This window comes from Hemicordylus capensis, chromosome 12, assembly GCF_027244095.1.
Source record: "Hemicordylus capensis ecotype Gifberg chromosome 12, rHemCap1.1.pri, whole genome shotgun sequence".
Taxonomy (NCBI): domain Eukaryota; kingdom Metazoa; phylum Chordata; class Lepidosauria; order Squamata; family Cordylidae; genus Hemicordylus; species Hemicordylus capensis.
Window position 1 is genome coordinate 22324195 of NC_069668.1, and position 22713 is coordinate 22346907.

Below are 22713 nucleotides of genomic sequence, written 5' to 3' on the forward strand. Positions count from 1 at the left end.
AAGAGTCAAAAGAGTAGCATACATCACGGGAGAGATTCAGCGTATAGGGGCTTGTATGCCAATGCCAGAAGCCTCCGAACCAAGATGGGTGAGCTGGAGTGCTTGGTTGCTAACGCAGAAATAGACATAGTGGGCATAACAGAAACATGGTGGAACAGTGAGAACCAGTGGGACACTGTTATCCCTGGGTATAAACTCTACAGAAAGGACACGGAGGGGCGCCTTGGAGGAGGTGTAGCACTGTATGTTAAAGAAGGGATAGAATCTAATAAGCTAGAAAACCTAAGTGGACTGGAGTCCTCCATAGAAACCCTGTGGGTGACTATACAAGGTCGGAAAGGAAACGTGCCACTGGGGACGTGCTATCGCCCTCCGGATCAAAATGATGACAGTGACTGGGAGTTGCAGAAGGAAATCAGAGAGGCGTCAAGGAGAGGCAGGGCTGTAATAATGGGTGATTTCAACTACCCACACATAGACTGGGTAAATTCACATTCAAGTCAGGACAAAGAGGTCAAATTTCTAGATACGCTAAATGACTGTGCCCTAGAACAGTTGGTCATGGAACCAACCAGAGAGAAGGTGACCTTAGATCTAATTCTGAGTGACACCCAGGACCTGGTGCGTGATGTCAGTGTCATCGACCCTTTAGGGAACAGTGACCATAGTGCCATCAAATTCAGCATACATGCGGGGAGAGAATCACCAAGGATGTCTAACACGGACATTTTGAATTTCAGAAGAGGAAACTTCTCCAAAATGAGGAGTATGGTGAAAAAAAAGCTGAGGGGGAAAATCAGGAGAGTCACTTCTCTCCAGAGTGCATGGAGTTTACTCAAAACCACAATACTAGAAGCCCAGTTAGATTGTATACCCAAAAGGAGGAAAGGTACCACTAAGTCCAGGAGGATGCCAGCATGGTTAACGGCTACCGTCAAGGAAGCCATAAAAGGGAAGAAGACTTCCTTCCGAAATTGGAAGGCCTGTCCAAACGAAGAGAACAAAAAGGAACACAAACTCTGGCAAAAGAAATGCAAGGTGACAATAAGGGAGGCAAAAAGAGAGTTTGAGGAACATTTAGCCAAAAGTATCAAGGGGAATAACAAAAACTTCTTTAAGTACATCAGAAGCAGGAAACCTGCCAGGGAGGCGGTTGGGCCATTAGACAATGAGGGAGTGAAAGGGATTATTAAGGAGGATATGGAGGTTGCAGAGAAAGTGAATGAGTTCTTTGCATCTGTCTTCACGGCAGAGGATACTGAGCATATACCTGTTCCTGAACCAGGCTTTTTAGGGATGGAGGCTAGAGAGCTGAGTCAGATAACAGTGACAAGGGATGATGTTCTAAACTGTCTGGAAAAACTGAAAGCTAACAAATCACCAGGGCCGGATGGCATCCATCCAAGAGTCCTCAAAGAACTCAAATGTGAAATTGCCGACCTTCTTGCTAAAATATTTAACTTATCCCTGAAATCGGGCTCTGTACCAGAGGACTGGAGAGTGGCAAATGTAACACCGTTTTCAAAAAGGGATCCAGGGGAGATCCGGGAAATTACAGGCCAGTTAGGCAAATTGATGGAAAGCATCCTCAAGGATAAAATTGTAAAGCACCTAGAAGAACAGGCCCTGCTGGGAGTGAGCCAGCATGGCTTCCGCAAAGGCAAATCTTGCCTCACCAACCTTTTGGACTTCTTTGAGAGTGTCAACAAGTGTGTGGATCAAGGTGATCCAGTTGACATAGTCTACCTGGACTTCCAAAAAGCTTTTGACAAAGTTCCTCATCAAAGGCTCCTGAGGAAACTTAGCTGAGGGTAGGTATAAATGGAGAGTTTTCACAATGGAGGGAAGTAAGAAGTGGGGTCCCCCAGGGATCTGTACTGGGACCGGTGCTTTTTAATGTATTCATAAATGATCTAGAAGCAGGGGTAAGCAGCGACGTGGCCAAATTTGCAGATGATACCAAACTCTTCCGGGTAGTGAAATCTCAAACGGATTGTGAGCAGCTCCAAAAGGATCTCTCCAACCTGGGGGAGTGGGCAACAAAATGGCAAATGCAGTTCAATGTTAGCAAGTGTAAAGTGATGCACATTGGGACGAAAAACCCCAACTTCAAGTATATGCTGATGGGATCCGAGCTGTCGGTGACGGACCAGGAGAGGGATCTTGGGGTTGTGGTTGACAGCTCGTTGAAAGTGTCGACTCAATGTGCGGCAGCTGTGAAAAAGGAAAATTCTATGCTAGGGATCATTAGGAAGGGGATTGAAAATAAAACGGCTAACATTATAATGCCCTTATACAAAACTATGGTGCGACCACACTTGGAGTACTGCGTACAGTTCTGGTCACCACATCTTAAAAAGGACATTGTTGAACTGGAGAAGGTACAGAAAAGGGCAACCAAGATGATCAGGGGACTAGAGCACCTTTCCTATGAGGCAAGACTACAACACCTGGGGCTTTTTAGTTTAGAAAAAAGACGACTGCGGGGAGACATGATAGAGGTCTATAAAATCATGCATGGTGTGGAGAAAGTGGAGAGAGAGAGATTCTTTTCCCTCTCACACAACACTAGAACTAGGGGTCACTCCATGAAATTGATTGCCAGGAGGTCTAGGACCAACAAACGGAAGTACTTTTTCACACAACGCATGATCCACTTGTGGAACTCTCTGCCACAGGATGTGGTGACAGCCAACAACCTGGATGGCTTTAAGAGGGGTTTGGATGACTTCATGGAGCAGAGGTCTATCAATGGCTACTAGTCGGAGGGGTGTAGGCCACCTCCTGCCTCAAGGGCAGGGTGCCTCTGAGTAGCAGTTGCAGGGGAGTAATGGCAGGTGAGAGGGCATGCCCTCAACTCTTGACTGTAGGCTCCCAATGACATCTGGTGGGCCACTGTGTGAAACAGGATGCTGGACTAGATGGGCCTTGGGCCTGATCCAGCAGGGCTGTTCTTATGTTCTTATCTATCTATCTATCTATTACATTTATACACCACCCCATCCAAAGGCTCTGGGCGGTGCACAACAGGTAAAATACTACAACAAAACAGCATTTAAAACAAACAGGTTAAAACAATATACAAACAAATCTAAAACAATTCAGATTTGTTTTAAATGTTTTAAACAACATTTAAAACCAATTAAAATTACTTAAAAGTCATTTACAAACCTTGGAAGGCCCAGCCAAACAAGTAAGCCTTGAGGGCTCTCTTAAAGGCCAGCAATGAGCCCAGATTATGGATATCTGCCAGGTGTGCATTAAATAGGCCAGGAGGAGCTACTGAAAAGGCCCAGCTCCAAGTCACCACCAGACGCGTCGGTGGTAACTGGAGACGGACCTCTCCAAATGACCTCAATGTGCAATAGGGCCTCAATTGACGTGGCTGCCAAGAGATTTTGAAAAGGGGAGGAGAATATCCCCCTCCGGCCCTGAACAGACACCACTGGGGTCAAGCAAGGCTTCCTCAGAGTTGGAAACCAGCTGCTGGAACACAACAGTGGGAGAGGTACTATTTACCTACATGTCCTACTTCTGGGCCTCCCAGATGTATAGGACAATACGAAGCTGCCATACACTGAGCCAGACCCTTGGTCCATCTAGCTCAGTATTGTCTTCACAGGCTGGTAGTGGCTTCTCAGAGGTTGCAGGTGGGGGTCTCTCTCGGGAGATGCCAGGGAGGAACCTTGGAACCTTCTGCAGGCAAGCATGAAGGTGCTCTTCCCAGGAAGGAGGAACATAAGTAGCTACATTATACCGAGTCAGACCATTGATCCAGCTAGCTCAGCACTGTCTGTCCAAACTGGCAGCGGCTTCCCCGAAATGGCAAGCCGGACTCTTGCTCAGCCCCATCTTGGAGATGCTGCCAGGGAGTGAATTTGCAACATGTGGAACTGGTGATCAGTCCCTCACATTGGCTTGGAGGAATTTTGACCCATTCTTCCATCCATGACTCTCCTAGGGGCTTTACAAATCTATTCTCAGCACTGAACGGCAGATTCAGCATGTGTGAACTGGGGCAGGGCTGGGTTGGGCCACTCATGAACTGCCGTTTATGGGGTTCATCATTGATGGGGGCAAGGATCTGAACCCAGGTCTGAACCGAGGGTTGCCAGCTCCATTCTTGGTGCCACCTCCTCACCACATGGCTAATATTTCCCACAAGATCAAACCATTCAGATCCCCAAGCTTGCCAGTGGGCCACTGTGGGAAACAGGATGCTGGACTAGATGGGCCTTGGGCCTGATCCAGCAGGGCTGTTCTTATATTCTTATGTTTCAGGAGTCACTGGGGGATGCATGCCGATTCCGAGAACTATGAACGACAAATATTTATATACCACTTTTTAACCCAAGTTCCCAAAGGGGTTTACAAATAAAGGACTCTAGGCCAGTCATATTCGAGTCCAGAAGTGTTCTTACCCCTGGACTTCCAGGAAGAAGTCAGGGGCCTCTACACCTCCTAGGGCCCCCCAAATCCCATTTAGTCTGTCCTGGGTGGTGTAGTTGCCATGCTGCACCGCTGGCCCATGCTGCACCAGTTGGCCAAAGGTGATTGTGATATGCGATGGGCTTTAGAGTCGGGGGTGGGTGGGTAGGGAAAGAAATATGTGGGATGCGGGATATGTTTTATATTCTTATATTTTTAAAAGTTCAGTTGCTGTTTCTGCCCTCAAGAACCCACGTGTTAAAAATACTGCATGTGTCACGGTGTGTGTGTGTGTGTAGGGGGATGATGCTTAACTTGCAGTGGGGGATGGGGGGGCGGAATCCGAAGGACTTTAGGTCCAAGCCCTTAAATCACCTAGGTGCACCTCTGTTCCCAGTCCAGCGCTCTAGCCATTACCCCAGTTTCATGGAGTCCCCACTCCCAGCCTGACTGCTGTGCAAAACACAAGAAAAACTGGCAAGCAAACCTTGCTTGTGTAACCACCATCCAAGCTTGCAAGGAAGAGCCATCTGCAAGGCACTCCAATTACCCATCCCTTCTCTCAGTTCCATCCATTTTTGCTGACAAGGAAAAAGTGGCACATTCCCCCCCCCACCCCCCAGGCAATAAAATGCATTATTCAGTCATTAGTAGCTAAGGAGCATAAATTAGAGGGTGCTTCCCTTCACGGCCCTCCTCCTTCCCAACCAGTATTGCCAATGACTGATTTAAGGCAACTTAATACACTAGAGGGGACAAACTGCAGCCGATATGGGGGTTTTTAACTATTGTTTTGGTGGAGGAACAACACGCTGGCTTTCTAGAAAAGTCCACCTTGCCTCCGTTTCATCTCGAAGCTTAAGTTACTTGCCCCCAAAGGGTTAACCTTGTGTTGAATCTGCTCCTTGTTCTTCAGAGCTCGTTAATTACGGCGGCGTTAACAGGGAGGGGAGAGGGGTCTTGACAGCATTCCTCTGGCTGGACTCAGGTAAGGTTGGCTTCTCCTTCAAAGGTACATTTGCACGGGGAGGGGGAGGGAGAAGGAAACCCCCACGAAGACCAATTAAGGCCCTCATGAAGAGTCTGTAAAGACGACAAATGGAGGCCGAAGGGCCGCTCACAAGGAACCTTTGTACCGACGCAAAGCAATTAGAACCATCTCAGGGGTGGGCTGGCAAGGAACCTACAGGAAAGGTTTTTATGACCTGCTTAAAGTTGGAACAAATCATCTCTGCTTCCCTTTCCCCTGCCTTTTTGGGAGGGTTAAGTGTATCAGTGAATGTGCTATTAGCATCGTGTATCAGCTGATATAATCCTTATCAGTTCCCTCAGTGTTTCTTTAAAAAAGATAGGGGGGGGGATCCACATCCCAACACAGGAGAAGGACTACAATGCCCATCATCCCCAGCTGCCTTAGGCAAACTAGACATGCAGTGTGCATTGACAGGGAGCTTTTAATGACACGGTGTTTGTGAGCTGGCACAGTAGAGAGGAGAGCTAGTCTTGTGGTAGCCAGCATGACTTGTCCTCTTAGCTAAGCAGGGTCCTCCCTGGTATCATAGGAATGGGAGACTTGATGTGTGAGCACTTGAAGAGATTCCCCTCAGGGGATGGAGCTGCTCTGGGAAGAGCATCTAGGTTCCAAGTTCCCTCCCTGGCATCATCTCCAGATATGGCTGGGAGAGATTCCTGCCTGCAACCTTGGAGAAGCCACTGCCAGTCTGTGAAGGCAATACTGAGCTAGATAGACCAATGGTCTGACTCAGTATAAGGCAGCTTCCTAGGTTCCTAAGACTTTCTGTTACTTAAATATGGAAAGCGTATCCTAATGTTTAACCTCTCCCTTCCGCCGCATCCAAGTAGTGCGGGGGGCAGAGTTGTGTGCCCGTTCTCGAGACGGGCACGGGGGCCACCATTTTAGCTCCTTCGCCAAGTAGCTCAGACTGGCCAGTTGGTGCAGGGGAGTGACTGCTTAAGCCTCCGGCTCCATTCAGATCGCCCTCAGTTGCTCTGGCGCAAAGCACCCATCCCCACATCCCATTTCAGTGAGGGTTATCCAGTTAACTTTGGTGGCCAGGTAGGGTCACATCTTATTGGCTCTGATGTGGGCTTTTTTCTCCTTCTTCTCACTGACTCTATTTGTTAGATTGTCATTGCTGAATGTTTGGTCACCTTGCAAGTGAGTGCGGGTTGGGGGGTACATTGTCTTATTCGGTGTCGGACAGGAGGACCATTTAAGGCGAGTAGGCAAGCTGAGGAACAGCCCTTGCAGGTTTTGTGGATCTTGGGCTGGGATCCGACCCTACTCAGGGGCAGTCTGGCACCCACAACTCAAGAGTTTTTCAGCCTGGGTGGGTGGGGCTGGTTGGCCTCCCCTCTGTGGGGTTAAAGTCTCATGGTGGTGGTGGTGACGTCCAGACTTGGTGCTGGGCTGAATCAACACCCAGTGCTTCGCCCTGTGGTGGGCAGTTCTCCTTAGGAGGCTGTCCCACAGAGGGGGTGATTGATTGGTTGGTTGGTTAATTAAGTGCTGTCAAGTCGGTGGCGACTCTTCGCAACCACATAGATAGATTCCCCCCAGGCTGATCTGTCTTCAACTTGGCCTTTGAGGTCTCTCAGTGGTGCATTCATTGCTGTCATCATCGAGTCCATCCACCTGGCTGCTGGTCGTCCTCTTCTCCTCTTTCCTACAACTTTTCCCAGTATTATGGACTTCTCGAAGAAGCTGGATCTTCACATAATGTGTCCCAAGTAGGATAGTTTGAGCCTGGTCATTTGTGCCTCGAGTGAGAATTCTGGATTGATTTGTTCTAGGATCCATTGGTTTGTTTTCCTGGCTGTCCATGGTCTCCTCAAAAGTCTTCTCCAGCACCACAGTTCAAAAGCGTCAATATTTTTTCTGTCTTGCTTCTTCAAAGTCCAGCTTTCGCATCCATAAAATGTCCCCACACTCTAATTGTAAATTCCTCACTGCAGGTTATTGTAATTTAATTAATAAAAGTGGCCCTAGTTCATCCAATCACACGTGTCTTGTCGTTATTGGGCCTGGGTATGCAATAATCCATACAGCACTGTCTCATATCTTACACTGGATACAACTGCCTGCATAAGCCCAATTCAGACATTATGCTGTATGAGTGTACAGATGTTTGTGTGAATGACTGCAACTGTGCTTCCTTTAAAAGTGAACCTGGATATGGGCCCTTCAAATGCACAGTACAGCCAGGTAGTGTACTTCTGTACCTGCGTTCAGCATAACATGTGAATGACAGTTCCTGTGTACAGATTTGTACCTGTGTACACCATGCAACCCCCTTCCTGCCTCCTCCTCTGGTGGTCTGCTTCACTGCTGGCAGAACTTCGCTGCTTGCAGAACTGCTCCTGGGTGGCCAAACTGATCATAGAGTTGGGGAGGAAGAAGGGTGGGCAACATGCCACCACAGGTAGGAACGCCTTGTCGGCCCCCGCATGGAGATAGTGAAACAAAGGTCAATCCGCGAAGCTCTCCCCCATCAAAGCGCCGGCATATTTTCATCGGATAAAGACCTGGTAATTAGCCAGGATCTTGGCAGGTCGATTAAATGTATATAAACGCGGCAGAGCGGCATGCAGAGCCGTGAACATTCAGCGGGGAAACAGCGGAGAGTTTCAGAGCGAGCTGTGTTAAGATAACACTGATCCCGGCATAAAGCTGCAGCACTGATAAGGAAAAGGGGGATACAACCGAACGTTAATTAGGTACAAGCAAACATCTTTGCTAATAGCTCATATTCTCATTGCCTGGGAAATATCAACAATGGATATTAGTGCCAGATGCTGGAATTACATCTCCCAGGGCTAAGATGGGGGTGGTGGTGTGGGGGAAGAGCAGGTGAGAGCAAGTGTGGAGTGGTGGCTTTCTGGACCACAGCACTTGGTTGGCGCGGGAATCCGGGGCCCATCTTGACACAGACCTCCAACAGGCAGCAGTCTAGATGTTGCTGTGGATCTTTCATAATGAAACTCTGCACATCCATGATCAATGGGAATGGTTTCAGAAGTAGGCAACAAAGATGGTGATGGGTCCAAGACAGGGTCTTCTACTGAGTCAGACCCTTGTTCCATCTAGCTCAGTATTGTCTACCCAGACTGGCAGCGGCTTCTTCAAGGTTGCAGGCAAGAGTCTCTTCTAGCCCTACCAGGGAGTAAAGCTGGGACTTTCTGTGTGCTCTTCCCAGAGCAGCCCCATCCCCTAAGGGGAATATCTTACAATGCTCATACATGGAGGCTGAATTCAGATGCAACATCATGTGGTTGCTGCTCATGGTTGCTTCAAACAATCAGCCAAAAGTAGGTACTACAGTATTTACCTACATGTTCCACTTCTGGGCTTCCCAGATGCATAGGAAGTTAGGAAGCTGCCATATACTGAGTCAGACCACTGGTCTATCTAGGTCACTATTGTCTACGTAGACTGGCAGCAGTTTCTTCAAGGCTGCAGGCAGGAATCTTTCTCAGTCCTATCTTTGAGATGTCAGGGAGGGAACTTGGGACCTTCTGCATGCAAGCAAGCAAATGCTCTACCCAGAGTAGCTCCATCCCCTAAGGGGAATATCTAACAGTGCTCACATAAGTAGGCTGAATTCAGAAATAACACAACACCAGAGTTAAATGGGGCAGAGGCTGGAACTCCATTACGTCCACATTCGTGAAACCCTGGTTTTGAGCCGAAATGACCTGTGGTTTGCCTCACCAAACTCGCCAAACTCCACTTTGAACCACTCTGTGGTTCAACTTTTAGAAGCTCTTTCAGGAGGGAACAATTTCCGAAGGAGGACAACTTCAGCCACATGCACTACACATTTTAACAAGACCAAAAGACTTAAAAAGACAAAAGCAAAGCAAAGCAAAGCAAAGCAAAGCAGGGCAAAACTGCTATTAACCCTCATGCTCATGAAAATAGAGAGCGTTGGAGTGCATGTTCATATTATTTTAATTGGCCTATGGCAGATTTCAGGGATACATTTTTAACTGATTGGTACCCGCTGTGAGCTTTTTGGATGGGCTGTAATCAGAGGTCATGTCAAGTTGGATAGAGAGATCAAGTGAAGAGGAAAGGGGAGATAAATGAAACAAGGGGGTTATTAGCGTAATACAATTTCCAAGTGAGGTTAAGAGATAAGCTGGGATTGTGGAGATTTTTAGGATTTACCATTTGAAAGCCATGTTGGGAAGATCCCATTTGCTTTGTTCACTCTCTTTCTCGTGACTGGCTTCTAGGTCCTTCCTGGAAAGCCCTTCATGAGGGATGGGACAGAAGGAAGCTGCTTGACCCTAAAATGAATGGGGTTCCCTCAAGCATTCATCTTGAGCCTCAGAACCCAATCCAGGTGGCCCTTGCAAGCTTCAAAGAAGCATTGCTACCCAGAGAACAATTTGTTATGAGGCAGATATCAAATCGAGTGTATTAATATGGAATAATAACTGGAATAAAATAACTGGAAAATAATAACTGGAAAATCAAACATCACCAAGACCTGGCAGTGGCTTAAGAATGGCAACTTGAAGAAAGAAACAGAGGGTTTCATATTGGCTGCACAAGAACAGGCACTAAGAACAAATGCAATAAGAACAAAAGTGGAAAAATCAATAACAAACAGCAAGTGCCGCCTTTGTCAAGAAGCAGATGAAACAGTGGACCACCTGATCAGCTGTTGTAAAAAGATCCCACAGACTGCCTACAAACAAAAGCATGACAAGGTAGCAGGGATGATACACTGGAACATCTGCAAAAAATACAAGCTACCTGTAGCCAAAAAATGGTGGGACCATAACATTGAAAAAGTTGAAGAAAATGAAGATGTAAAAATATTATGGGACTTCCGACTGCAAACAGACAAACATCTACCACACAATACACCAGATATAACTCTAGTTGAGAAGAAAGAAAAACAAGTTAAAATAATCGACACAGCAATACCAGGGGATAGCAGAATAGAAGAAAAAGAAATAGAAAAAATCACCAAATACAAAGATCTACAAATTGAAATTGAAAGGCTGTGGCAGAAGAAGACCAAAATAATCCCAGTGGTCACTGGCGCCCTGGGTGCAGTTCCAAAAGACCTTGAAGAGCACCTCAACACCATAGGAGCCACAGAAATCACCATCAGCCAATTACAAAAAGCAACTTTACTGGGAACAGCCTATATTCTGCGACGATATCTATAATAATAACAGCAACAATACTGATAATAAAATTCAGCCATTCGAGTTCCTTGGGCAGGACTCAATGTCTGGATAAAACAAACCAGTCAATAACACCTGTCTGACTGTGTAAACAACAACAACAATAATAAAATATTCTTCTTCTTCTTCTTCTTCTTCTTCTTCTACTGAGTCCAGCCCTTGGTCCATCTAAGCTCAGTACCATCTACACTGACTGGCAGCAGCTTCTCCAAGGTTCCAAGCAAGAGTCTTTCACAGCCCAACCTGGAGATGCTGCCAGGGATTGAACCTGAAGCCTTTTCCATGTAAAACAAGTGCTCTACCACTGAGCTCTGGATGCTTTTGACGATTATAAGAAGCTGCTGTCTACTGAGTCAGACCATCTCCTTTAGCACTGACTGGCAGTGGCTCTCCGAGATATCTGGCAGAAAGTTTTCTTGTTCTCTGTGACCTGATCATTTTATTTGGAGATGCCCAGGATGGAGTATGAGGCCTTCTGCACACAAAGCAAATGCTCTTTTACTAAGCTCACACTAGCCCAAACCCAGCAATTTGTGGCTGGGCCCAATCCTTTCCAGGGGTGCAAGGAAAGCACTGGTAGTGAGGCTTCTGGGGTGTGAGAAATGTATGCTGTTCCTTTAAAGCAAAATCTAAGAAAGCAAACATTTTTAAAAACACACACAACCCCCTCCTTCAAATTCCTTTGAAAGACAGTCCAAGGACATCCCATCTCACGCATTAAGATTTGGTTGCACATGAGATGATTAGACTCATCCATGCTAATTACACTAGAAAGAACTAATTAGAAAAATCCAACATTCCGCTAATGAGAGATGGGCCCTTCCCGAATTCCATGCTTCGCTTCTCAGGTTTAAAATATTACTCTCCTTGTACCCGTCTCTCCGGACATCGGCAGCCATGCTAATTTCAGCAATAAACCCTGGCTATTAAATATCAGCGAGGTTTTTTGCAGTCACCGTTGGTGGATCATGGTCGCAGTACACAATGTTATGGTCACACCCTTTCCTAAGGCAGAATATTTCTATATTGTAGGTGTCAAACGCTGATGCCTATGTTATTTTGTTACGGTTACACACCACCTTTCTGGTAAAGTACAAGGTCGTTGACAGTGGATAGACTGGAAGGGGTGGGTTCACCCACCAATACCAGGGATTGTGAGGCAGAGAAGAATTGGAAGCTGAGAAAATGTAAGTGGGGGGCCCTTATATAGAACACTGCATCCCAAAGAGACAGGTAATATTAGACCCCCTGCTAACTTAGCAACGAGGCACCTTTTTAACATGGTGATTCTCTTTATTGAGCCGGGGGAGAGTAACTGGCCCTATCCACCCCCAGCACAGGACCTCCAGTGACTGTTGCTGGTGTCTCTCTTAAGCTTCTTTTTAGATTGTGAGCCCTTTGGGGACAGAGAGCCATCTTATTTATTTTTTTCTTTCTCTATGTAAACCTCTTTGTAAACCTTTGCTGAAAAGCAGTATATAAATATTTGTCGTTGTAATATTGTAAGATCTGATGAATAACGTCATTTTCAAGGTTTACAGGATTTAGCGGGGGAGGGGGGAAGGATGGAATAGGAATAATGAAAAACTGCTAAATTAATGTTGTTCATTATACAATAAATTCATTATGGTTACCACAAGCAAAAAATGGCAAATCAAGTGTACAGATCACTGCTAGATCTGCCATGATAAAAGTTTCATCACTCTCAACAGCGGCCTTTGAATTGTGTAGTATCTACATGTGATGTTCAGATTGCTTTTTGAAAGCTGAATGAAAGAGATTGGGAGGAAAAAAAATCTGTAAAACGCAGCATCTGTGGAAATGATGCCATTACAAGGAGGTTGTGTGTTTTGTTTCCCCAGAATTTCTGGCAAGGAATCCAGTGCCACTTTCCTTAGGATGACAGACACTTTTCGTAGTGTCTGTCATCCAATGGGATGGCTATTGAATGGCCTGTGACCAAAATTTATTACCTTTATGGATAAGGGAAGAGAGCTGGTCTTGTGGTAGTGAGCATTAGTGGTGCCTTTGCTAAGCAGGGTCTGCCCTGGTTTGCAGTCAAATGAGAAACTATATGTGAGTAGGTAGGTAGTGCTGTTGAGTCGGTGTCAATGCCTGGAGACCACAGAGCCATGTAGTTTTCTTGGCAGAAAACAGTTGTGGTTTACCATTGCCTTCTCCTGTGCAGTATGAGATGATGCCTTTCAACACCTTCCGATATTGCTGCTGCCCGATATAGGTGTTTCCCCTAGTCTGGGAAACATACCAGAGGGGATTTGAACCAACAGCCTCCTGCTCTCTAGCCAGTAAGATATTCCCCTTAGGGGATGGGGTTGCTCTGGGAACAGCATGTGCATGCTTGCAGGCAGAAGGTCCCAAGTTCCCTCCCTGGGAAGTCCAGGGCCTCCACAGGCTCTGGACTTCCTCTTTAGTCTGCCCTGGGTGGTGTAGTTGTCCGGCGGAGCATGATGATGCTTAATTTGAAGGGGAGGAGGCCTCCAAAGGCCTTTAGATTTAAAGGCTCCAAAATTACCTAGGTGCCCCTCTACTCCCTGGCAGCATCTCCAGATAGGGACAAGAGAGACTCTTTCCTACAATCTTGGAGAAGCTGCTACCCGTCTGGGTATCCAAAAGACATCAGCTAAGACCACTGCACAATTGCAGCATGAACAGCAGTGAAACCAGGGATTCCAACTCGCTGTTCAATGGGAAGGGTCCTCTTTTGCCTGCCCTTTAGACCGTGAGCCAGCTGGGATGGTTGGTACCTTCTGGAGAGAAGAATGTTCCTGGTGATTTTTTACCACCAGGAGCAAAACCCCTCAAGATGGAAAAGAGGTGATAGCATTGCAAGACTTGCAGTTTTCCATGCCTTATCATGCTTTTATTGTCTGCACTGACTGGCAGCAGCTTCTCTGAGGTTTCAGGTAGGAGTCTCTCCCAGCCTTACCAGGAAATGCTGACAAAGATTGAACCTGTGACCATCTGCATGCAAAGCAGATGTTCGACCACTGAGCTGCGGCCCCATCCCGAATGTAGAACAGTGCTCTAACCGAGGGGTGGGGAACATCTGGTTTCAAGTGACCAACTGCACTGTTTCACTGATGCTCTTCTGCAGGACAGGCCAAGAGCTCTTCATGGCTCCTGCTGTGGCTGCAGAATAGGCCTACTTGGGGGACACCAAAAAGATCCCCCGGGGCCAAATCCAACCCCTGGGCTTTTATGTTTTGCAGGCCTGCTACAGCTAGAGATGTGCACGAATTTTGCTTCAATCGATTCAAATTAAAAACCACTGGATGGAGCGGAGATTCGCTTGAATTGATTCAAATTTGAATTGAATTTGAATTTGAATCAATTCAACTGAATTTGAATCAATTTCAATCGAATTTGAATCAATTTCAACCAAATTTGAATCAAATTTGAATCAATTCAACCGAATTTGATTTGACTTGGGCCAAATTTGAACTGATTAGAGCGAATCTCTCCGTTCATGGGTTTGAAATTCAAATCAATTCAAATCCGATTCAAATTTGAATCGATCCGAGTGAAATTTGTGCACATCCCTAGCTATAGTTGATCTTGAGGTTCTCCTTCACTCTGCCCCCCGCCCCACGTGCCTTCATTTCTGTGGCTGTACGAGGAGGAAAAGGGACAAGCATCTAAATGCACTATCAGTCAAGAAAATTAGAAATTATTATTTCTGGCGAACAATGGATCCTACCGACAGGGCACCCGTTTGCCCACAGATTTTCTCTCTCCACTGTATGTTTCCACCCAAGGCTCCTAATGCAAAAATTGTGTGTATTTTGTCAGGCAGCCCCCAAATAGATATCTTCCATTATCTGTTATGTCAGCTGTGCCTGAAAGAAAGATCAAGAGAGAACTGCTTTGCACCCCCAATAGTAAATCCTCAACATGCAATTAGGCATTAACGTGGCAATCAGAACCATGCCTATATTTCATGTTTGCCTTCCTTTCCAAAGCTTCGACTAGAGGGGTACTTACTCTGTCAAATCTGCTATAGTAATCAAAACATGGAAATTACTTCTTTCCACACTAAATATACTGGAACTGGTTGTTTGATTAAATGGAGAGCAGAGTGCACAATTTGCTAAATTACAAGTATTCCGAACATGTAAATATAGTTTAATTACTGCAATTAAAGAAGATTACTGGAGATTGGCAGATGGGAATGTAATACTGTTTTAATTAGAGTTTTTAATGCACTGTAACATAAGCATAATATTAACCATTTCTCCTAGAGAGGGATGGCTGCTCTTTGGGAAAAAGGGGGGAAACACACACACAGACACACACACACGCTATTTGAAAATCTGAAAATCAGAATGGAAGGAGAGCCAGTCTTGTGGTTCGGTTGTTCAAGGTTTATTACAGTCTATGACCAGCACAACAAGGAAATATAATAGAACATATAACAGTCTTGTGGTAGCAAGCATGAATTGTCCGTGTGGCTAAGCAGGGTCCTCCCTGGTTAGCATTGGGATGGGGGATGACATGCACTGTAAGGTCTTCCCTTTAGGAGATAGAGACACTCTGGGAAGAGCATCTCTATGCTTCCATGCAGAAGAGAGGGCTGAGAGAGACTCCTGCCTGCAACCTCGGAAAAGCCACTGCCAGCCTGTGTAGACAACACTGAGCCATGGACCAAGGGTCAGACTCGGTAGAAGGCAGCTTCCTATGTTCCTGTGTTCTAGCTGTCAAGCAATACTTCTAAGTGAGAACTATTAAAAGTCCTAGCTTTGGGGTGTGTGTGTGTGTGTGTGTGTGTGTGTGTGTGTGTGTGTGTCATACCCATATGTCAGGATGGCCCCACCATAAGGCAGGTGGGGCACCACAGACTGTGGGGCACTTCTTAGAGGTGTCATGGGAGTCCATCCAGTGTCTTCTCAATCAAGCCCGAACCTCCCGGGGCAGCTTGAATCTGGCCCAGATTCTAACCGAATCAGGCAACCCATTTCCATGCACATCCCTAGCCTGGAGTCCGTTCTTACTGAAACAGAGAGGGAGAAGGTCTCTTTTTTCCCCCCGGACAGGGAGTGCAACCACAGGGGCAACCACAAAGAAGGCTTGGTCATGAATCACCACCCAAGCTGATGGCAACCAGAAGCGAACCTCTCCAAATAATCTTAATAGGTGGCAGGGTTAATGAAAAAGAAGGCACTCTCTGAAGTACCCTGGATCCAAGCCATTAAGGACTTTATAGGGAATAACCAGCGATTTGTATTTCACTTGGAAACATAGAGCTAGTGCACTTCTTTTGAAGTTGGTTTTGTATTGTTCCTTCGGGTTGTCTCAGAGACTAGTCTTGCGGCCGCATTCTGTACTAATTGTACTTTCTGGACTAGGTACACATTTTTGTAGGGAATTTGGGAATGCGCCAGCTGAGACTCCATTTCCAACAAATGATCTTCTTGAGTGGTCAAAGGAACCTAGGAAGCTGCCATATACTGAGTCAGACCATTGGGCCAACTAGCTCAGGATTGTCTACACAGACTGGAAGCCGCTTCTCCAAGGTTACAGGCGGGAGTCTCTCTTCAGCCTGATCTTGGAGATACCAGCAATGGGAACCTTCTGCATGCAAGCAAGCAGGTGATCTTCCCAGAGCGGCTTCATCCCCTAAGGGGACTATCTTACAGTGCTCGCACATGTAGCCTTCCATTCAAATGCAAACCGGGATGGACCTTGCTTAGGGTACAATTCATGCTTGCTACCAAAAGATCAGCTCTCCTCTCTTCTGTCCCCATAGCTGAGGAATTGATTGCATCTCTCCCACCATGGAAAGTACCTAGAGAGGACAAGTGCTTTCCACCATGGAAGGTACCTGGAGAGGACCAATTTCTCTCGGAAGTTTTTATTTTGCACATTGATTGGTGGGCCCCAATCCGGCCTATATCGCTTGTTCATGTTAATGTATCTGGCATCCCTAACATGACCTTCTCCATTTTTCTCTTCTGCGAACCTGGGCAAGCGCTACGTTTTACATGAGGCAAAGATACCTGCAATCCCGGGGGGTTCTTGCACAACTTAAAATGTCATGGGCTGCAAAGATCAGCGCGAGGTGACAAGAGGAAAATGTTGCAGAGCTGAACGGGAAGATGAAGAAGTGGAGAAGAAACGTGCTACAGGAAGGCAATGGGTAATATTGCAACGAGATTTTATTACTGCTCAGTCTGAGGGGCACTATTTGTTTTACAAAGTGATGTTCCAGAATACACGAAGCAATTTCTGTCATCTCGAAAGTAATGGCTCACATTTTACCCATTTGAGTCAATAGCCTATTAGAAATTCTAATTGAAAGTTCAATACTCGGCACCGACTCTTACAACCGAGGTGCCTTTGGAAAGCCATTCCCGCTCTTAATCTCTTTATCATTTGATATTTTGAAGCCGAACTTTGCTCTTGTTAAGCAGATCAATGGCATTAATTTACAAAATGGGGGAAAATGTCACCCTTCATCCTTTAAATCTCAGCATGGCGGAAAGCGGTGTAAGCGAATCCGACCATTGCTCTCCCATATTAGCAGAAAACTGTGCCATGGGAGACCTGACCTACAAATTTTAATTACTGCATGAAAAATTCAGTTCCTGGAAGATGAATAGAGACCTGAGGGAGAAGAAGCAGAAGTCCAGCCTCTGATTGACTGCTGAGATTAACTCTTGAAAGGCTGACTAGTCCAATGAAAGGATGCCGCTGTGCTGAAGGTGTGTTTTCCCTGAGTCATTCCATTGGACACTCTACACTAGTTCATTCCGTTGTATTGCTTCCACAGGTTGTACTTATTAGGAATGGACTCCAGGCAGAGCATACACTGAATGATGAGGTGTTGGTTAGGGACGTGCAAATTGATCCATATTAGAATTGATTCAATTCAAATCTGGGTGATTTGAGTGATTCAAATTCGAATTGAGTCAACCCTTGAAAGGGCAATACGATTCAAACTTGAATCAAATTTTCAAAATTCAATTCAAATTTGATTCAAGAGCTGTTTGGCACCTTTTAAAAGCTGCACAGGCCCCGTGATTGATTTTAAAAGGCACCAAAAGCGGGTCGAATCGATTTGAATTTGATTCAAATTTGAATTGGATTTTTGGACCAGATTCAAATTTGATTTGAATTCCAAACAAATTTTCAGAATTCAATTTGAATTTGAAACGAACAAAAAAATTCATTTCGTGCACATCTGTAGTGTTGGTGGGTGTGGATCTACAGCGGCTGCAGAATAAGGTGAAAGTATGGGCTGTATTTTGAGGGGTGTGGATACATCCACCAGTGATGGCCACCAACAATGCTGACAAAGGTACACAGCTGCAGGGCCCTGTTTGGGAGTTAAATGGCCGGCGCTGCATTCGCAACGAGGTGCTGGTCCTGATCTAGCTCCCGAATGGGGCTGTGCAGCCCCGTTCAGGAGCCAGACCACACCCACCGTGTCTGACGTCGGACGCGGGTGTGTGGCTAACCCTTGCATCTGATATCAGACGTAGCGGGTGGGGTGAGCGGGGCTGCCATGGCGGCTGGACAAGGGCTGCCTCTGGTCTGGCTCCGCTAGTGAGTCTGGGGACTGCTGGCTTTTATGGGAACATAGTTCAGACTCAAGATAGGCATCTTCACATTCTAGGATCCCAACTACTTGGAAGCTGAACCTTGGAAGCCAGCCTGAAAAGCTAGATGGGACGGAGAGGGTTAAAAGAAACCTGAGTCGGTAACACACACACACACCCGGGCTGTGATACAAGCCAGGGGCTTTTAGACAAATTGAGGAAAATAGTCCTTTTCAGCTCCGCAGGCACAAAAGAGGCCTAGAAATCCCTTGAATACCCCCATTATCCTAAGGACCGCTCATGAAGCTCCCCATTTCACACCCACCGCCATCTGTGATTAGGTCCCCCCTCCACTGTCATTAGGGAGCACTTTGATGGTGGATGATTATCTAAGGGCCCGAATGAGCAGGGCTAATGGGAATGGAGGACTTGTATCCATCATTCTCCAGTTGCTCTATATCACTAATTTATGAGAAGCGAAGAGGGATTTGGGGTCAGAGGAGGGAGGATTGAGGAGGGACAGACAACAATAACGGGAGGCCAATTAAAAAAAAAATCACTTGGCATTAAATGGATGCAGTGTTCCTGAAATGCAGGGGTATCATGTTGACGTGAACTTTGATATGCCATCATACGGGGCGGCAACAGCCATTCAAGCCTGGATGACTTTTTATAGGGCTGAATATTTTTAGCAGAGCCCAACGCAACAGGAAAGACGAGAAAGCCACGTAGCGATGTTTACTTGGCGCTTCTGGTCCTTTGTTCTTGGCTCAAGCGTTTTAGAATGAAAACTGAAACCAAGAGTGGAGAATCTGTGGAGGAACGCCTTCAGGAATATGTTGTCGTCTTGCTTCTGGAAAGAGGGGACCATTGTTTCTGTGGCTATGGATCATGGTGGGAGCGTAAAGTATAAGCTGTACAACTAGCACCTGGCTGTATCCAAAATGATACGTAACCAGAAGAGGGATTCTCAGTTCTCATCACTATAGACCTACCCAATGAAAAATCAATGGGTTGGATCCAAAGCTGCCCTTTCACACAGATGACTCCAATGGGTTGCGAGGGGTAGTGGGTGATTCCCCCGCAATATTCCTGCTCCCTCTTTCACTCCTCCAACCACCAAACTTTACCACCAAACTCCAACCACCAAAGTGTCAGACAATACAGTCACAGTATGGTCCTATATAGCTTGAATTAATTATTTTTAAAGGCCTCCGTTGTTTAAAAAAGCTTCATTCACTCCCTCCTTGACCCCAGAACCAGCAGCAGAAGCCAGTGCAGCCCAGAAAAGGAGGAGACTCCTACAGCCTCCCAGGAATCAGGTAGTGAGGGCTCCTCCAGCCTCCCAGGAGCCAGGTAGGGAGGAGACTCCTCTAACCTCCCAGAAGCCAGATGGGGTGGAGACTCTTCTAGCCTTTCAGGAGCCAGGTAGGGAGGAGACTCCTCCAGCTTTCCAGGAGCCAGGTAGGGAGGAGCTTCCTCCAGCCTCCCAGAAGCCAGGAAGCAAGGAGACTCCTCCAGCCTCCCTGAAGCCAGGTAGTGAGGAGACTCCTCCAACCTCCCAGGAGACAGGTAGTGAGGAGACTCCTCCAGCCTCCCAGGAGCCAGGCCAACCCTTTAGCTTCATTCCTGGACAGTAACTGTGCTGGGGCTGGGTGAAACCATGTGTGCTAGGGTGGGGGATGCAAGGTCATCTCCTCTGAAGATTTTGGCATGCTGGTACTGACCTCTTTCCCCACTACAGTCTTTCCTGACACATGGTCTTGGACAGGGGGGGAAAAACTAGTTGGAAAGCAGACTGGAAGGCCTGACCTAATTCAAAAAGACACTGAGCCTGTTCTCATGACCAGAGATTCCTGGTTAGGTAAGTGTTAACCCAGGAATCTGTGGTAATCTGGGGCACTGGGAGTCCTTCCAACCCAAAAGTTCTGAACAGATGTAGCTCAGATCTGCTACCCATGTTCAAACTCTTCCCGGGCGGCCAGTGGCCATGTTTATAATAGAGTCCTATGGCTGGAAGGTCCAGGCAGAGTATAGCAGCTGCAGTACTGAGGGCTGCCTCTCCACTGCTCGCATAATGCATTGTGGGATAGCTGGAGGCTCCAGCTCCCAATATCAGCAATGGAGAATGCCACTGCAAGGTTTGTGTGAGCATGTGAGCTGCAGAGCCAATAGGAGGCTCTGGTTGTCTGGGAGGCACAAGCTAGGAGTGTGCCTTCCCTCTAGCTCACTCCCATATGGTCTTGAGAACAGGCTCAGTATTTTCTAAGAGGAATGTGGCCCCTTTTCTCAATAAGTTTGAGAATATCAAGCAAGCTTCCTTAATACGGTAAATAAACTAACAACATTGGTTTCCTTACCTCTATCAGAATGAAATGTATAGCAAAGTCCTCACTCCTAGGGATGTGCAAATCAATCTGTATTTGAATCGATTCGACACAAATCTGGGTGATTCGAGTGATTCAAATTTGAACTGAGCCACCCCTTAAAAGGGCAATTCAATTCAAATTTGAATCATATTTTCAAAATTCAATTCGAATTCAAGAGCCATTTGGCACCTTAAAAAACAAAACAAAAACCCATTCAAATCCCCTGAATGTTTTAAAAAGGCACCAAAAGAGGATTAAATCAATCTGAATCCGATTCAAATCAAATTTCCAGACCAGATTCAAATTTGATTCAAATTAGAAATGAATTTTCAGAATTTGACTCAAATTCAAAACAAATAAAAATTTTCATTTTGCACATCTCTACTCACTCCCCCCCAAATAAGGTTCATTGCTGCCCCTTTGTTCCCTCAAAATAGATTTCCTCAAGTTGCCACTGCACTTGCAGAAAGCTTGTGCCACCCAGAAAATGCCTGCCTTCCACCTCATGCTGGATGCTGCATGAGCAACCTGTCATTAAACTCAAAGGTGCTCTTCTGTTCGCACAAGAACCCATGAAACCTCTGGCTGATGCATGATGAAGCCATGCATCAACTACGATTACTTTAATCAGAGAACAACCTGACATACATTCAACTGGCTAAGTGAGAATAACATTTTCCAATGCATTGGATGAAGTGAACCTAGGAACCTAGGAAGCTGCCATATACTGAGTCAGACCATAGGTCCATCTAGCTCAGTACTGTCAACCCAGACTGGCAGCAACTTCTCCAGCGTTACAGGCAGAAGTCTCACTCAGCCCTATCTGGAGATGCCAGGGTGGGAACATGGAACCTTCTGCATTCAGACCCTCTTTTCAGAGCGGCCCTGTTGCTCACACACGTAGAGGTCGTTCACATAATCAAGAACTGTATTCTACCCAGATTTGGGAGCTGTGCATGCTCCCAATTCTCAGTTGTCTGGAAGCAAGGTAAGAGGAAAATCTGGGTTGTCTCTTTGTCACTCTCCAAGCTGTCACACTTGGTGTGTGCCAAAGAGATAAGGTACAGGGACTGGCCAAGGTGACGAGAAGAAACAAGGAAATGTCTGCCTCTTCCAGAACTCCCCTAACATTATACCACCATATAAATCTCAAGTGGCTCAGCCTTCATGGAATTTATCCGTAAGGGTTGCCTGGTTTGACATGTTCTCACCCACACTGAGCCTACAAAGACCAGGCGGAAGAAAACCAGAAATAATCAATACAGAAGTTATTACTTGATTTTCCATCTTCAGAAGTATCTGAATGTCTCAAGGAAGATGTGTGGTGTTTATGATATGAAATACCTCCCTGGGAAAGAGAAGAACGGAGAGGTTTTCTCTTTTCTTTTCCCTGGTTCATCATCCTAGGAGAATGTCTCATCAGATAAGACTACTGCTGAGAATGGACATCAAAGCTCCCGGCTCCAAGAATATATTATAAACAAGGCAGGGAAGCAGAAAAGGGATTGCTTGCCTTATACAAATGTAAGTGTACCTTCCAAGTACATTCAATAGCAAGACCATTTCAGGAACTATCTCATGGGATCAAAAACCAGCGGTTCAAAGCATGCAGGAGACATTAGCAAAACTTAAATAGAGCCTGGACTCGAGGCTGGGGCTTATCGTTCATTACCCCATAGTTTAGTGGGGTGTGTAAGTGATACCCATAGGCAATGGAGACACATAGGGACGAAACAGCTTTCTCCATATCATTGCTCCATATAATGGAAGAGATTGTCTCCAGCTCCTTCCTGCTGGACCAGAATCTTATCATTTAGAATATTTAAATATTGCTGAAGGAGAGCTGGTGTTGTGGTAGCAAACATGAATTATCCCCTTTGCTAAGCAGGGTCCACCCTGGTTTGCATTTGAAAAGGAGACTACCTGTGACTCGTAAGATATTCCCCTTAGGGGATGGGGCTGCTCTGGGAAAAGAATCTGCATGTAGAAGGAGAGCTCGTCTTGTGGTAGCAGGCATGACTTGTCCCCTTAGCTAAGCAGGGTCCACCCTGGTTGCATATGAATGGGAGACTAGAGGTGAGAGCACTATAAGATATTCCCCTTAGGGGATGGAGCTGCACTGGGAATAGCATCTA

At 46.2% G+C, this 22713-nt stretch overlaps 1 protein-coding gene across 6 annotated transcripts in view; it reads right to left on the minus strand.

Annotated features, from left to right (window-relative positions):
• The window catches only part of LOC128336082 (autism susceptibility gene 2 protein-like), a 534832-nt gene that overhangs the window by 287517 nt on the left and 224602 nt on the right, over positions 1 to 22713 (minus strand). The window lies entirely within an intron of this gene.